Raw genomic sequence first — 12,561 nt, 5'->3', positions numbered from 1 at the left:
TTTTGTTATAGTTCGAGTCTACAGGTGGATAAAAATGTGTTTATAAAACTTACGATACAAGCTGTTACGCGCTATGGTAAGGTTCCAGAACGGTCATAAACTTGATAGGGCACCAAGGATGCTGGCAGAGGTCACACAAAGAAGCAAAATTGTGAGTTAGGTGCTGAAATGATTAAGGAAGATGGGAGAGTGAACTGAAAGGCAATGTCAAGGGCACGTTGACGTAGGGCCTGAAATGTAAAAGAGGAGATATAATTGAGTAATGGATGTGTGGGAAATCTAGCAGGTGACTGTTGGAAGTCAACCCTTTAGAACTCTAGAGCTCAAGATAATTTATCTGCAGGGACAAATCAGATTTGCTCTCCATGAAGCATGGAAACATTTAAAGACTCTTATTGTTGTATTCATCGATATAGGTAGATATTTGTGAATTAAGGCCGATCATAACATATCCGTGTTATTCTTTTTTTAAAATCCTCATTCTACCCAGAAGAAGGAACAGCTTCACACTTTACAAAAGGCAGTGTCACCTCTGATCTAGGAACCATTTTATTTCAAACACAACTTACTGTTACAATTTTGTCTATTGCTTGGTTCAGAAAAGGCCTTTCCATATCTCACTCACCACAGAGCAATCCAATTTTCTTGTAATATCCATCTGGTGTTTATAACCATCTCTTGAAAAGCAGGGGCTATTAGAATTATATCATAAATATCCCATATAAAATGGAGCCGAGATCCATGTCACTGACAATCAGAGGAAAAAGTGGCAGGGAGGAGAAGCTAATAGTATCACAGGGGCAGAATGGACTCCCTTATGGATCTCTCTGGAAGGCTGGCACTATATCCTTCCTGATCTGTCCTTGCAAGGCTAACTCTGAGGTCCTAGATGGCATTCACCTTTGGCCTGAGGCAGCAGGGCCCTGACCCACTGTGATGTAGACCATGGAGTTAACTTCTCTCTGTAATCATCAGAATAGCTGGGTCGGTTATACTGTGCCATTCCAGAACTCCAACCTCAATTATCACCCCATTTATTTGTTGACACTAGGAATTCTTTTTTTTTTTTTTTTTTTTTAGAAAAATAAGTCTTTTCACTCTGGTTAGAAATAAAGCTTTAAGAAACATGGTTGAGAATGGCGACATGTTGCTTTTAGCTCACACTTGGCTCTACAAGGTAGGTATCAGAACTTTAGGAGCAAGTTTCCATGCAGGAAATAGCTGGTCAGGAATGGTGGGCCATGGGCAGCTCCCAGCAGAGGGGGAGCAGAGGCAGGGGGTCCCAGACCCATCTGGGCACTCAGAACTGGGACCAGGGCCTGGTCTCCTTTATTCTCTATGGTCTATTTTCTAGCCCATTGCACTTTCTAAAAATTCAATATATGTATTAAAAGCCAAACTACTACAACTGTAAATATTTAGCATTAATACTTTGAGTCTTCAAGCTTTTAGTTTGTTGAAGGACTGTATCTGTTTCTTAAAATCAAGTGTTTTTCTCTCAAGTCAGGTACTAATGCTGCCCTTGGTGCATGCCGGCCCTCCAGCAAGAGTTATGGGTTATGTGTTGAAACAAGAAGGATCCTCTCATTATAGAATTATGGCATCATCAACTAGGAAGGGAGGTTCAAGGTCACCTCGCGCAGCCTCGAAGCTGATACAGGAATTCTCTTTGTCACATTCTTTATAATACCAGGGGCCCTCAAGCCTCTATCCAGGCATTCACCCCGCCTGGGGCTGTGCAGAACCTAGAGAAAAATCCCATTGTGCTGCCCAGTAGCTCCAATTGTAGGAAAGACTTTTTGTTATTTTGAGTCAAAATATGTCTCTGTAGAACTTTGGTTGATTGGTTCCCCTCCAGCAACCCAGGAAACAGTGCACTGCCTTTGACATCAGTGCTCTTTGACTGCAAGCCAGCCACAAAATAGACCACTGGAGTAAGTTTCTGGAGTCCCAAATTGGCTCCTTAGCTCTGCGAAAGATCGAATGAATGACCTGTGCTTAAATTCAGTGAGTTTTTCCTTAAGGATTTCATTGTGTTTCCTTCTTGGTGAGTTTCGTTTTTTAAAGATCTGCATCCATACGTTTCAAGTGGGAAAACTTTTTTTTTTTGGCAAATTGAATATTTTAGTTTCAACAGAGATACGGTTTAAGTATGACTTTTTACAATGCAAAATTTCAAACGTACAAAAAACAGTATAATGGGATAATGAGTGCTCCTTTTAGTCGACATCCAGCTGTAAAGATATCAGCTTGAGATTCATCTGATTTCACCTTTACCTTCGCCCTCGTTCCCTCCTCCCTGGGTTTGTGTTGAAGCGAATCCCTGATACCATATCAAGTCATCCATAATGATTTAAAGCTTCTCTGAGACATAAGGGCTCTGACTTTGTAACAACCCCAACGCCATTATTATTCTCTCCCAAATTAAAAACAATTCCTAAGTATCTTAACTCTAAGGGCAGGGTTCATCTTTCTCCAACATGTACTCTCCCCGCCCGTCTCTCTCTGCTCGGATCGGGATGCAAATAAGGACCTGTCACTACAATTAGTTAAGTCTCTTTGACTCTATAGGTGCCCTTTGTCCATTTCGTTTTTATTTTTTTCTTACAATTTATTTGTTAAGGAAACTAAGTTATATGTAATTAGTATACAATGGAGAGCTTTATGAATTTGTGCTCCTTTGCTGCTTTTTTTTTTTTCATTTTCACTAGTGTATCTTTGCAATAATGCCCTAGAAATGGAATTTCTGGATTAAAGGGTAAATGTATATGTTTTTTCAATATATTGTCAATTCTTACAGTATTGCAAAATGTTGTCCCCATAGGTTTTGTATCACTTTGCCTTCTTGCCTCCAGGAAGGGCCACTAAACTGATGATGTTGGAGACTGCTAAGGCTCTAAAATTATGGAATAATTATTTTAATGAGACCTCCCGTATTTCCACAGGTGTTCTCTTTTGCAGGCTAAACTTATTTTGGTCCTCACACACTTGATAAAAGATATCTTCTGTGTCTGCAGCCATTAATAAAATTCTAAACATGAATGGATTAAGAACCTTGACATATGTCAGGAGACTTCCAGGCTGACAGTGCTTGAGCATCATGAATTTATCCAAGTGCTCATCTCCCATGTCTCCATGCCACTATTATGAGATCGTGTCTAGTGGCAAAATTGTAATCCACTGGTTGTCGACGGCTTTCCTCTAAAGGACAATGTAGAGTACGAGTTAGAGCGACCTCTGAACTCAGGCTATTCGGGCTGTGTCTTGTCTCCATCCCTTCATAACCGTGTCTCATTGGATCGGTTATATAAACCTTAGTGCCTTGGTTTCACTGTTTGCAGGGTGAGGATTTTCACAGTACCTGTGCGATGATTATAAAAAAAATACACGTAAAGTACTTCAAACAGCACCTGGCCAGTAGTCAATCTTCCCCAAGTGTTTGCTGTTAAATGAAAGCTACTAATCTGATAACGAGGTCCAAATAAATGAAGGTAATTTGGCAATAATTATTCTTTGTGAATGTGTCTTATCCCCTATAAATCACAATTTCTTTCCCAAAGTGCTTTCAAAGTGACTTAGAATTCTCTTCAAGGGTTTTTCCTGGGATTTACACACACTTGTGTCTAGTCCTTGAAGCCCGTCTATAGACTCCGGATATTTTATCAGTTAGGATTAGGTTCAGTTGCATAACACATTCACCATTAATAACATAATCTCATTCAAATAGATGTGTTTTATTTTTTTCTGAAATAAGAGGATCCAGAGATAGGCAGGTCAGTGGCAGACAGTCCGTGGAGCCATGAAGCATCCGTGTCTCAATTGTCACTTTCACCGTTCTCAGCTCATAACCTCCCTCTTTCGGACTCTGCCATGACCCAAGATGGCTTCGTTACAGGATGACAGTTGCCAGAACAGCAGAGAGAAAAGAGAGCCACTCTTCCTGGCTCGGTGATCTTGGTCAACCCAGAACTCGCATTAACACCTGCTCTTGGATTTCCGTGGCCAGAATATCGTCCCAGCCATTGAAAACATTTCCCCAAATGAAATCAGTTTCGTTACTTCTGTTTAGTTCACTTTCGTCCTGTCAGGAAAGAAGAAAAAGAGACTCTTGGGGTGAGCAACTAGATGTCTCTGCCACGGTATTGTTGCATCTTTTGATGCCTCCCTCATTCTCCACGTGTCATCACATGTTATCAACAATGACGCCGGAATCTCATCAGCAACTTATTATAAGAACTTGTGTTAAAATTTCTCCAAACCCTGGAATCAAGAAGGAAACAGTGGTGACTGTCACATTACAGTAGATGCTGGAGTTATAAAGATGAATAAAATAGGACCACACATTAGTCCTTTTTGTAAACAGATCCCATGTGGGTCTCTACAAATGGATTCTTCTTAGGACACCTGGGTGGCTCAGTTGGTTGAGCGTCCAACTTCAGCTCAGATCATGATCTCATGGTTTGTGGGTTCGAGCCCTGTTTTGGGATCTGTGCTGACAGCTCAGAGCCTGGAGCCTGCTTCAGATTCTCTCTCTCTCTCTCTCTCTCTCTCTGCCTCTCCCTTGCTTCTGTTCTCTCTCTCTCTCAATAAATAAGTAAATAAAGAAACAAACAAAAAATTTTGAAAATAAAAATAGATTCTTCTTTATGCACTGACCTTTCCTTTTTAAAAACAAAAAAATTTGGGGCACCTGGGTGGCTCAGTCGGTTAAGCATCGACTTCGGCTCAGGTCATTATCTGTCCATTCGTGAGTTCAAGCCCCGTGTCGGGCTTTGTGTTGTCAGCTCGGAGCCTGGAGCCTGCTTCGGATTCTGTGTGTGTGTGTGTGTCTCTCTCTGCCCTTCCCCCACTCACACTCTGTCTCTCTCTCTCTCCCTCAGAAATAAATAAAACATTAAAAAAATTTTTTTAAACAAAAACATTAAAAAAATTTTTTTTACATTTATTTATTTTTGACAGACAGAGAGAGACAGAGTACAAGTGGGGGAGGGGCAGAGAAAGAATCCGAAGCAGGCTCCAGGCTCTGAGCTGTCAGCACAGACCCCGACGCGGGGCTCGAACCCACGAACCGTGAGATCATGACCTGAGCCGAAGTCAGATGCTCAAGCGACTAAGCCAACCAGGCACGTCTTAAAAACAAAAATTTTAAAGGTTTATTTATTTTTGAGACAGAGAGAGACAGAGCATGAGTGGGGGAGGGCCAGAGAGAGAGGGAGACACAGAATCTGAAACAGGCTCCAGGCTCTGAGCTGTCAACGCATGCGGGGCTTGAACTCATGAACCGCATGATCATGACCTGAGCAGAAGTAGGACACTCAACCAACTGAGCCACCCAGGTGCCCCCGGCCCTTCCATTTCTGGCCTAAATACCTTCTAAAAGTAAACAGCGAGCCTTTCCTACTGTGCTAGTTCCTTAACTGCCTTATTATCAAGATCTTCCAAGATTGTATCACTACAATATTTTGGAAATCTCATTCCTTTTGAGTTTTCTTTACTATTTAAAACTTCCAGTCATGGAAGTGTTCCTTTTTTTTTTTTTTCACTGATCACTTTAAAACCTGTGTATTGTGTTTTCTCTGTATGTCCTCCAAGTTTATGATGAAAACTATGGTGATATAGTTACTTTCTCCCAACATTCTTTATGACTTCACTTCACCTCACATTTTTTTACCAGCTTCTCAGACTTCAGTCCATAATGGTACTTTTATTTTTCTTTTCTCTATCTTCTGAAATGTGAGCCTTGTGACAAAATATGTTAAGAACTGCTCAGAAGAACTGCAATCATTAGAATGATTCTTTCTTCCAATATTCAGATGATCAAATTTTAAAATTCAACATCGACGATGACTCAGTTACATTGTCTGCAAACACAGAAAGGGGAAAAACCACCACTGTGTTCATGGGGTAAAAAAACATCAGGCCAAGTGATCATTATGTGATAATGTATTAATAATAGATGGTATAATGAACCAAAAATGAGCTTGGCAAAACTCCCAGGTACTTTTCATAAAATAATTTCCCTGATCTGCTTTGCCTTGAAAGAGCACAATACATTATCCCACATTTACTTGGGAGTGGAGAGACTGGCACAGATCCAAGGACTGGAGCAGTGACTCTATGCTTGGCTCAAGACCTCTCCACAATCCTTGGCCTTTCTACCATTACAGTGTATGTATTTGTGGGAAGGAGCCTTAGACCCTGGCTGTGCTCCACAAACTGAACTCTCATATCTCTGAGCTCTTTCCAGCAAACATGCACAGGAGCTCCTCCGACAGCCGCAAGAGTTGAGCTTCTGGGAAGAGTGGGTGAGTTTCTGTTTTCCATTTGAAATGATGTAGCATCAAGGCCCATAGCAAACTGTATGAGAACTAGCCATGTATTTCCTGGCTACGTTATTCAGCAATGCAGTCCTACATACCGGAGGATAAAGCTGACCTTCATAGGTCCAAGGTTGGCACAAGGCACGGCGAATATATGGGAGAAACCACATAGTTACACAAGGGAAAGCTGGGGCTTGCTTCTCCAAATCCTGTATTCTATCACATGGCAGGGGTTGGCGCCTACATAGGTTGTACTGGTCATCTCAGTCATGCTAAGGAATTGTAGCCTATGCCCCGCAATCTTCAAATATGAATCTATGGGTTAAATGAAATTACATGGAACAGGCCGTGGAGAGCACAGAACTATGGCTGGAGTTTCATGAGTAATCCGGTCTGGACTTCAGAAACATGAACCTGCAACCCTCCTAGAAGAAATTAAGGCATTGGTGTCACGGGGCATTGCTGACATGTGCCAGAAAAGCTGCTAACAGCCCGTGGCACGAGAAGTGAAGTGGACACGAAATGGTTGAGAAGTTCAAATCCTTAGCTGGTTTGCAGGATGTTATTGTCTGGCCACACGCATTGTGAATTCCATATTTCAAATCTGTTTCCATGAATGGAGTTTTGAATGGGGTTTCATTCACTCCCACATGCCCATTTAACCCACTGAGTGATTCTAAATTATGGGCAAATATAGTCACCAAAAAGGTAACTATGTAAGGAAGAAGAGAGCGAAGCTATCAGGAACCTCTTCAATTATCTGATTTATACAGCACCTCTGAGAAGTGTTGAGCAGAGGTTTGGTAGAAGAGTGGAGAAAGCCAACTTGCCCATCTTTCTCAGAATCGCAATGGCCAGAGTGCACATAGCTATGAACCGCTGGATTGGAAAAGCCAATTAGCGTGTTAGTAGGTGAGGTTAGAGTAGACGTACATGATCTGGGCCCATAAACTAGCCAAGGAAGAGGCAAATACGCCAAATCATCTTTATGGGGTTTAAACTACAGAGTCCAAAAAACAAATGAATGCTTAAACATAGCATATTTGCCAAAATAATCGAGCTTTTATTACATTTCTCTGTGACTTTCTCTTGTATGTCTTTCTCTTCCCACTGACCAACATGGTATTTGTAGAAGTGTATTATACACAGTTTTCTGTGAACACTCAAACTGAATCTCCCAAAATACATGTCTTCTGTGAAATCCAGGGAGCACCATCAGAAAGAAACCTCCTATCTCCTGCGCCACAGGGAGACCCATTTTCCTGCTCATGTTATGAAAGGGCTTTTTCTCTCATTTCTTTCTGCTTGAGGACAGTTGCCTCTAAAAGGCACTGTAGCCTATTGAAAAAGAGTTTGAATTTTCATTTTTTTTGTGTGTGGATTTTTAAGAATAACATTACTTATTATTGTTTTGAAGAAGGCAATTGATACAGATGATTTGTTTTAAGTTCCAAAGGGAGCCAGCAGCAAAATTAATAATGGAAATAACTGAATAGGTACAGATGTAATGCTTATCACTGGCATGCAAGTTCAAGGTCAGAAGTAATCTTCTTGTATATTATTTCTATAACTGCACTTAAATCATTTCCAGGTGCTATTTATTTTGTAGCAAACCTTGAATATGTGTTGTTAAGGTACCCAATGGGGTAAAAAGAAATAAGGCACTCCTTCACAAATTAAGGGGAATAAAAGTACAAGAAATTATTTTGCTCACCTAACTGCGCATTTATTGGTACTTTTTTGTCAGTCAACTGAAGAAACCGGATAAGAACAATTGGCAAAACCTGCTAAGATAAAACATTAAGTACATTATTTTTTCATTCAAAATTAGGGTCTCATTAAATAATTATAATAGAAGCTTCTCCCCGGAAATTCACAAAGTTTCTTTTTTTAGTTTTTCCAAAGTATTCTTCCTATGCCTGTCTTTTTCACCATAGCATCCACCAATACATTTGAGGTGCATGAGCTCTTTAAAATATTGAATTGGAGGGGCGCCTGGGTGGCGCAGTCGGTTAAGCGTCCGACTTCAGCCAGGTCACGATCTTGCGGTGCGTGAGTTCGAGCCCCGCATCAGGCTCTGGGCTGATGGCTCAGAGCCTGGAGCCTGTTTCCGATTCTGTGTCTCCCTCTCTCTCTGCCCCTCCCCCGTTCATGCTCTGTCTCTCTCTGTCCCAAAAATAAATAAAAACGTTGAAAAAAAAATTTAAAATATTGAATTGGAGAATTTGAGAACAAAAATTACCTGGGGCGCCTGCATCCAACTTCAGTTCAGGTCATGATCTTACAGTTTGTGGGTTCGATCCCTGCGTTGGGCTCTGTGCTGACAGCTCAGAACATGGAGCCTGCTTCGGATTCTGTGTCTCCCTCTCTCTCTGCCCCTCCCCCGCTCATGCTCTGTCTCTCTCTCTCTCCCTCAAAAATAAATAAGACATTAAAAAAATTATCTACAGATTAGTAGAGATGATATTCTTGTGTAGCCTGCATGAGTCACTTTTTTCAGTTTATAGATCACATCACTTTTTATTTTCTACTCCCTCCCAGTTAATTTTTGAATTCCCACAATTTTTTTATTAGAAAAAGACATCCAGCATCACTTTATTCAGGTTCCCTCTTACCAACTTAACTGAGAATAGTACAGGCTTACTCATTCCAGAGTGTTCCCTCTATACGAGAAGGACAGGTGGTGGGTCAGTGAGAGAGAAAAATATAGAGTCTGGTCAATGCACAAGCAATAGTGACACCAGGGTCTACTGCTGAAGCCTGGATCTATATAATATGAACCTGTTCTTCCTAACACTCGAAGTTATTGTGCCAACGTTACCAGTACAATTTATCCCATCTCTTTTCATGAGTTTCTTCTTAGGGCACTTGGTGTTCCTTCTTGCCTACAGGTCTTTCATTGTCCAGGACACAAGTCACTCTAACTTCAAATGTCAAAGTTCAGTCCTCAGCCCTTTGCTTCTCTAAAGTCCCAGGGATTCTTAGACAAACTTATGGATCTCCTCTTTCGGATTTAGGGAGGGCAGACTTCTTCAAGTGGTTGGAGGTCCTGGTCTGTTCTTCCCTTGGGACAGTAAAGGTCTCTCCAACCTACCTAGGCATCACTAAGAGGGGCTTCAGGTCACCCTGGGCAGAACCAAGGATATCTGCCCTAAGGTACCTCAACACAAAGAGGTCAGTGTGTTTATAAAAGGATTCTACCCTGCTCAACACCTAGTAACATGTGGCATTCCTTTGCTTTGCACAGATTCTAAAAGTCAAGGATAGACACATTCTCGGGTCGTATCTTTGCTCCAGCCTGTTCATTTTTGTGACCTTGGGCAAATCACTAAATTTCTCTGTAGAACAGACCAGGAATTTTCACCCTTCTCTGTTCAATAGCACAGAAGCTTAAAAGCTTTTTTAAACCTCAGGATTTTTTTCCACCTGAAATCTTATAAATATGAATTTTTACCGTAGTATTCTCAGGTGTTACTGAACCCTAATTTTATTTTCTGCAACCAATTTTAACGTATGACTCTGAACCCCCAATTTTTCTTATGTAGGAAACAATTTAACCAATCCCATTTAAATCTAATACGATTTGGTGATTTTCTCAGTCACTCTGAGTTGAAAATTCAGACATATTCAAGACAACTTACCTTTTTCTACTTCCTCATCTGGGAGGGACATGATAAAATTGAACATGGTGAAATTGAAGACAGTGTTTCCAAAAGGAGGCAGGCCACTTTACAATTTCACATTGGTATCCCAGCTCTGGTAAATGCCCCAGGAGTATCTTCTCCTCTGGACACACACAGCAATACTAAGCTCACCCTCTTCTGCTCCTTAATCCATTATTCTTTTCCCATCTCATTTGTTGCCACTTTTAATACTTATTCTAAAGGACTAAGAAAATAGGTCTTCATTCTCCATCAGCAGTGGTGTGATGGTCAATTTTATGTGTCAGTTTGCCTGACCACAAGGTTCTCAGATTTAACATTAGCTTTGGGTGTGTCTGCAAGGGTGTTTCTGGATGAGATGAACATTTGAGTTGGTGGATTTGGTAAACTGAATGCCCTCCACAACTTGGGTGGGCACCTCCAACCTGTTGATGGCCTGAATAGAACAAAAGGCAAAGGACGGAAGAATTTCCCATCTTTTTTGTTTCTCTCTTTCTCCTTGCTTCAGTGGGGACATCTCATCTCATCTTCTCTGGTCTTTGGATTGGGATTTGTACCATTGGCTTCCTTGGTTCTCAGGCTTTTGAACTTATACTCATATTAACATACACCATTGGCTTTCCTAGATTGCCAGTTTGCAGATGGCAGATATCATGGAACTTCTCAGGCTGCATAATCATGTGAGCCAATTCTCATAATAAATAAATTTTCACATATATATTTATTTTATGTATAAAAATATGAATCTTATATATAAAAATACATAAATCTCTCTCAATAAATACATATATAGATATAGATATAGATATAGATATAGATATAGGTATAGGTATAGATGATATAGATTTGGCATGTTCTGTTTCTCTAGAGAACCCTGACTGATACAAGTAGATTAAGAGAAAAGAGACCTGGACGTCCTTTACTACACTCTCCATATGGCTTTGGCAATTCACTTGACTTCTCTGAACCTTTGCTTCCTCACTAGTAAAATAAAGGAATTGGATGATTTCAAAACTTCTCCCACTTCTGAAATTCTATGAACTATGAATTCCTAATGCTCAAGTGCTTGGACTCTCCCAAATCCTTTAGAACCACTCTTGTAGCTCCTCAAAAATAAGTAAGAGCACAACCACAGTCTTTAGCATTTCTACAATTTACATGCAGTTCGACCAGCCCCAAATCGCTGGGCTTGCTGCTGCTTACTTTAATCTGTTACGGTCATCTCTGGACATGAATGTTTTGCCTTCCACTCTAAAATCAACAACATGTAGTATTATAGCCACAGGATGACAACCTGGATGTGAGAATGGAAGTGCATTTGAAGTCAGCCAAGCAAGATTTGGATACTCTGAGCTCTGGAAATGACTCTCCAAGTCCCCCTGGCTTAGTCATTTAAACCTTCTGTGCCTCATTCTTACCTCCTGTAAAGTGGGCATAACAATACCTTCACTCCCTACCTAATAGGATTACCTAATAAGTGCTGAACCCCAGAAGCTGAGCAGACCAGACCTATATTCACTTAGTCACCTGCCACCAGATCCCATAGCTATAGGCCACCCCAGACGAGAACGCCCTTTAGTCCTGTTAGAGAAGTGTGATATCGCTGAAGGGTTAAAAATCTCATTCTTATCCCAGTTTACCTTTGCAGCTTAATCCCTTACCTGCCTTCAGACACACTCCGTAGCGCCCTTCTGATCAGGTGAGTATGTGTGTGTGTATAGCACATAGTATAAAATGTAGTCATTTTTTACTAGGATAGTAGTCATTTTTAGAATCTTAACACATTTGCTTTTGCCATTTGCTCCTCATTGAATGCCTTTTTCTTCAACGCATAATTATCCTGCAAAATCCAAATTTATTTTTGTTAGAAAAAGTGAACAGTCTGAGCTCCCATGTTTACATAGCTCTGATGGTAGTTTCTACACCTACTTTTATTGTGGTTATTTTTTGCACATAAATTTTTCTACTATACTTCTGTTCCTGCGGGTCACCAGATTGTGTCTTATACATTTTTATACAGCCCCACAGCAACTAGCCTACCACACTTCACTTAAAGAACTCAGTGAATATTCAGTATGTAATTGATAAAGAATTAATGAAAACGGCTCCCAGAGCCTAAAAACCATTTCTTAGCTGTGTAGCTTGCTTGATTTTGGCCTGCCATGTGGTTCAGGCAGGGCAGAGGGTATTTCTAGACTTGCCTAAAGTAGCAGTTGTTATGTATCTGATGTCATTAAACCCATAGGCCCAGCTGCCCCAGAGTCCAGTCCATTTCTGAGCATGTCTGTTGGGCTGAAAGTAAAAGTCTTTATAATAGGACTAGACATTTTTATAGCCCCTGGAGAAATAAAAGTGCTTTTTGAAGGTTATTATTTTTTTTTCTGAACAAAAGCAGTCTGTGCCTAGAACAGCCAGGAAATGTGTAATAATTAGAAAAATACTATGCTGTTCCCTTGAAATAATAATACCGATAAATGACATTTATTGAGTTTTTATCATATGCTACAACATCAGATGCATTATCTCATTTAAGCTCACGATAGGCATCATTATTATCTCAGTTTTACAGATAAGGAGAC

General features: G+C 40.6%; 1 long non-coding RNA gene across 1 annotated transcript; it reads right to left on the bottom strand.

Moving 5' to 3' along the window:
- Positions 1-4,215: 4,215 nt before the first annotated feature.
- Positions 4,216-11,866, bottom strand: LOC124529421 (uncharacterized). The gene is made up of 3 exons (XR_006966329.1): positions 11,644-11,866; positions 8,035-8,107; positions 4,216-4,260 (listed from the first exon to the last, which is right to left on the bottom strand). It is a non-coding gene; the product is annotated as an uncharacterized LOC124529421 (long non-coding RNA).
- Positions 11,867-12,561: the final 695 nt, after the last annotated feature.

The sequence above is a fragment of the Lynx rufus genome, unplaced genomic scaffold (genome assembly GCF_022079265.1).
Source record: "Lynx rufus isolate CCGP_SWC_20201006 ecotype Redwood Valley unplaced genomic scaffold, mLynRuf1.p SCAF_6, whole genome shotgun sequence".
In the NCBI taxonomy this organism is placed as follows: Eukaryota; Metazoa; Chordata; class Mammalia; order Carnivora; family Felidae; genus Lynx; species Lynx rufus.
This window is presented reverse-complemented; position numbering and strand designations above follow the sequence as displayed.